Genomic DNA, 6,000 nt, shown 5'->3' with positions numbered 1-6,000 from the left:
GATGGCCTCCATCTCTTGACCTCGTGATCCACCCTCCTAAGCCTCCAAAGTGTTTGCTTGGTTTTGAGATAGAGTCTCTTTCTGTCACCCAGGCTGGCATGCAGTGGTGCAATCCCGGCTCACTGCAACCTCGACCTTCCAAGTTCAAGTGATTCTCCCACATCAGCCTCCTGAGGAGCTGGGACCACAGGCATGCATCACCATGCCCAGCTAATTTTTTCATTTTTATGTGGAGAGGGGCTTTCACCATGTTGCCTAGGCTAGTCTTGAGCTCTTGGGCTCAAGCAATCCACCCATCTCAGCCTCTCAAAATGTTGGGATTACAGGTGTGAGCCACCTCACCTGGTCTATATATATATATTTTTTTTTATATAAGTAAGACATTGGAAATTACCAAACACTACAAAGAAATTTGCAACTGTCTTAATTCTATTGACATAAACTCATGTTTTAGTTAAAAACTATTTTCTTTTTAAGCTTAACATTATTTCGAACATCTCTCCATGTCAGTAAACATGGTTCTATTACTACATTCTTAGTATCTGCATATTTTTATTAGAGTTGTACCATGAATTATATAACCAATCCCCCATTGTAGATTATTTATGTTATTTCCAATTTTTTGCTATTTTAAACAATGTTCTTGTGTAAATGTTATACATTCATTTTTTGTGAACTTCTCCAAAATGGTCCTTAGGGTAAATTCCTAGGAGCAAAATTTCTGGGTCTGACAGTGTATTCTAAGGGGCTTATTACATACTGTACCGCCGATACGTCTTTCAGAAGGACTGTACATACTGGCACTCCCACCAGCAGGGCAAATCCCATTTTTTCACTTCTTCCCTACCACCGGCTACCATTTAAAAAAATCTTTGCCAAGTTGATGGGTCATAAACACAATTTTATTTTTTAATTTTAATACATTCATCAAACATTTGATTTTTTTCTTCTCTGGTATCCTTTACAATGTCATCAAAAAGTTGGTAAAGTGTGTTCTCCAGCACAGACCCTGGAGATAGACTACTTAACTCTGAATTCAGTCTCTACCTCTGAATTTAATGATCTCAGGCTGCTTACATATCCTCTCTGCCTCAGTGTCTTCATTTAGAATGAGAACAATATTAGTGCTTGCCTTATACAGTTAGTTACATACATGAAGCACTTAAGGCAATGGGCTGCTGTTACTTTTTGTCCATTTTTCAGCTGGCATGTTGGTCTTCTCTGGGTGGATATGGTGAGAAAGGCAAGATGAGGGACATCCAGAAGAAGTAATGACATTTTAAAAAAGGGCACAAAGAGATATTACATGTCATGTTAACTCCCACATTCAAACCTTCCCAATATTTTCATGGGTTTGGAAGAATGCAGAACAGGAATGGTTTCATGCATTGTTTTCCACTTCATGAAACCCAATTTAAACCATATGAAACAAGCCTTGACAAGTTGTCATCATGAACTTTCATTGGTCTACGCATGGCACTGTCCCTCCGGGTCTAGCAGCTCCCAGTTGTGCTTTCACCTATAATGACCCATGTTGAGCAGGCAAGGGAAAGCATGATTATATTTGCCCACAGAATGCTATGAGCCCGAGCATCTGTATTTTCAAATGCAAATGATGCAAGATACCTCTTCTCCCCATTATGCAGTACAGAGGGAATTATTAGACCCCATTTGTGTGCTCGCTAGTATCCTTGTAATTGGACGACACTTGTATTAGAAATACACACAGCCCTAGAAGTTTCATTGTGAGTCAGAAGGAACCTCGGAGCTTATCTAGTTGAACCTCCGCATTCACAGAGAAAGATCTAAATGACTACATTCAAAACAGATCCAAGAATGAGGAAACGTTGATCACAGGGGCTTTCTAACTTTGGGAACATGGGAGCTTCTATAGAATATTTAAACCCAACCCTCATGTTGATGAGATCAGTTAAAGATGGAGGAGCCACAATTACTACACTCTATTCTGTCCATCCCTCCTGAGTCCTCAGTGAAGGTGGAATTCCAGATTTGAGAACCATTTGTCTGATGAGAATCAGCCTCCTTCTCCTCCCCCAACTAATGTCCTAACCCTTTCTTCTTACGGCTTTGTCTTAGGTAAGCCAACTACCTCTACTTAGCATCTCTGTATCTCAGTTTGCTCATGTGTAATGAGGGTGCTGTTCTAAAATATGCCTTCCAGAACAAATACTTCAGGGTTCCATCTGCAGGCTTATATATTGACTCCAAGACTATACTTTTCTGAGACAAAGTACTTTATGACTACAGAAAATCACCACCCCCACAATTACCATTGTTGAAAACTATCCCAAGGTCTCAGCCCAAGTCCTGAGGCAGGCCCAGGATACAACTCAGATCTCCTCATTCCCAGACCTTGACAAGCCGGGCACACCCAAAAGGGGTACTGTTTTTAAAAACCAAAACATGGACACTAACTTAGGCAAGGGGAGATTTTAAAACTTAGCTTGACCAACTTTACAAACACAACTTTTCAATACTTCCATGTAAAAATATTAAAGTGGACTTTAGTGTTTTCCTTCTCTGTCTCCATGTCACTGATCCATCTCTGTCTGCAGTCCACTGATCTGTACAGTGCCACTGTCCTTAGTGGCTAGACCAATGATTCTTACCCTTGGTTGCACAGAATTCCCTGGAGGGTGGGGTGGAGGGGGAAGGTAAAATAGTCCCATGATCTGTGTACCACCCCCGCAGAGATCCTGACTGAACTGACCTGGGGTTGGGACCCCAGTGTCAATTTTTTTTTGTTTTTTTTTTGAGATGGAGTCTCACTCTGTCACCCAGGCTGCAACCTCTGCCTCCTGAGTTCAAGTGATTCTCCTTCCTCTGCCTCCTAAGTAGCTGGGACTACAGCCGCCCACCACCATGTCTGGCTAATTTTTTGTATTTTCGGTAGAGACGGGGTTTCATTGTGTTAGCCAGGATGGTCTCAATCTCCTGACCTCATGATCCGCCTGCTTCGGCCTCCCGAAGTGCTGGGATTACAGGCGTGAGCCACCGCACCCAGCCCCCAGTGTCAATTTTTAAACTCCCCAGAAAAGCTAATTTTAAGCCAAAGTTGAGCACCACTAGTCCAGATGAATTGCTCTCAAGGTGTAGTGCATAATTCATCAGCATGCTAATAAACATTTTAGAATGTCTTTATATATTTTATCTCATTCTTTTAAATTTATTTATGATTTATATCTTTGAATATATTAATATGTAGATACATTTATAATATATTAGTGCAGGAGTAAATATATAACTTATAAATAAATACATATTTGTCTGATGTTCATTCTAAGACAAAGGTTTTCTGATAGAAGTATATTCTCCAAAAGTTTGAATCTAAATGATTCATTAGGTAAGTAGCCATTTCTACTAAATAGGCACTGCTTTAATTATGGCATTTGTGGGTTGCTATTAGCTAACTTCTGTATTGATATTTTGCCTTCCATTTGTGCAATACACCTTGTCTCCCAAAGTAGATTGTAAATGCCTTTAAGGCAAAGACTCTGTTTCCTGCTTTTCACTCTCTCCCATATTTCTGGGCATTCCCATCAGGATCTGCCCACTTTCTAGCTGTTGAACTGTGGGCAAGCCTTGATGTCCTCAATCAAAAAATATTAATAATAATAGTACTAACTTCATAGCATTATTAACAAGAGTAAATCTGAGACAGTTTAAACATAGTTCCTAACATATATTATGAATTCTAAGAATGGGAGTTATTTTATCACTGGTTGAACTCTTACATTTCATATATACAGAATGTCATGTATGATCCTAAGACATAAGGAAAACATGTATAAGACATGACTCCCCTGTAAGGAATTCAGTCTAACAACAACAAATAGGTATTTGAACATATAGTCGTAATGCCACATAATAAAATAGATGATTGGCATATATGTAAAATGCTATGAGAATACAGCTAAGGGGGCAATTAATTCTTCCTAGTGCATTGAAGCATGAATAGGAATTTTCCCGTAGATAAGAAAGAGACATATGCCTGGAAGAACAGCATAGGCAAATGCATAGAGCACTAGTTCTCAAAGTATGTTCTGGGGATCTGCGGGAATTTCTGAGACAATTTCAGGTAGCCCACAGGGTCAAAACAATGGTTTTAATAATATTAAGATATTATTTGCTTTTTTCACTTTCATATTTTGACAAAGGTACAGTGGCACTTTCTGGAAACTATATGACTTGCAATATGCAACACACTGAATGCAGAAGCAGCTATGAGAATCTAGCTATTTTCCATTAAAGAGACTTCTACAAATGTAAAACAATGCCTCTCTTCTCACTATGTTTCATTGTTTTGGAAAATATAGTTATTTGTAATTAAAAAGTGTTTTATCAGAATGGATTTATTATTTTGAAATCAGTTACACATATTTTTAAATATTTTCATCATAATTTATAATATTTTACACATACAAAATTCAACGTCTTAATATTTTATGTTGTGTATCCACTGCAAACAAAAGATCTTTGCAGTCCTCAATAATTTTTAAGTGAAACGGGGTCCTGAGACCACTGCCATAAAGACATAAAATTGCATGATATGTTCAAGGAATAAATGAATAAATGAGTAAGCATAGTTAGCTACCTCCAGTTCTTTTTGGAAGTAGACAGAGTATAAATTATAAATATATACATCACACTTTCATACACAATGAATATGATTATCATATCCTCTCAGCCTATGAATAACAGATAAAATATACCAGAATTTGGAAAGGGTTAATCTGAATGTATGGGTGATTTTGAGAAAGGACAAGGGAGCAGATTTAGTTAATCCAGTAAAAGTCATCGCATATAAATTTGCAAACTAAAATACTCCCTGGGCTGAGGTCATGTGTTTAATTTTAGCAAGTAGGGTGAATATGTTTGGGTAGGTATTTACACTAAGCAGTGGACTGAGCTGGAGCTGGGTTTGACAGTGGAAACAGTGATAGAACCTTTATTATTTTCAATGCAAAAAAAATGAACTATTAATGTGATGTTCTGGTTGAGAATTTAAACTCTCAAAAAATCTGGAAATTCAAAGTCATGGTACCCATAGCAACCATAACTCTGCCCCCTTGCATGCCCAGTGTGGAGTATTTTGTATTGCAGTACATGCTGTGAAATCTATGCCTAAATGTGCTATATAGCAGAGTTACAGTTGCTGTGGGAACTGTAACTTTGAATTGCCTGCCTTTTGTGTCATTAAACTTTCAGCTGAAGTATTGCATTAAAGGAGGTTTTTTTTTTTCTCTTCTGTGTTTCCTCATTTAAAAAAAATTGATTGGGCATCTTTTTTAAAAAAGATGTAAACGACGTTATATTCAAATAGTGGGATAATGCATTCTGGTTTCCCAGATACATGCACTGATATAGCATTAGTGAATTACCACATTTACATATTTCAACCTGGAATAACAAGTCATAAAATAATCCTCTATTTATATAGCACCTTTAATCCTGAAGGATCCCATCACACACACAGACACACAATAACCGAACCATATTGGACAAGAAAACTCAATAAATATTTAACAGCGCCCAACAAAATTATACAGTGCTTTAGGACAAGCAGTAAGGAAGAAAGGCACTGTCATGCAGTGGTCAGAATACAAACCAATGAGTGAGGCATCTCATGCTCCACTCTCACTTTTATGATGGCATGGGCTCTCCCTATGACCTTGAGTCAATGATTTGGCTGCCTCAGAAAAACTCTGAGTATTCCATTTTTTTTTTCCTGTTTACTGAGGAAGTATTTCTAGGACCAAAGGAAGAAAAGTTCAAAAGGTCATTTGGTTGAGTTGACTACTCCCAACCAAGGCATGTACCTCTATATTCTAGAACAGGAGTCAGCAAATTTCTATTACAAAGGGCAAGGCGGTAAATATTTTAGGCTTTGAAGGCCATACGGTCTCTGCCACAACTACTCAATTCTGCTGTTTTAGCACGAAACCAGCCATAGACAATACATAAATGAATAAGCATGGC

This window comes from Callithrix jacchus, chromosome 12, assembly GCF_049354715.1.
Source record: "Callithrix jacchus isolate 240 chromosome 12, calJac240_pri, whole genome shotgun sequence".
NCBI lineage: Eukaryota > Metazoa > Chordata > Mammalia > Primates > Cebidae > Callithrix > Callithrix jacchus.
The sequence above is the reverse complement of the archived record's forward strand: the minus strand, read 5'-3'. Positions refer to the sequence as shown.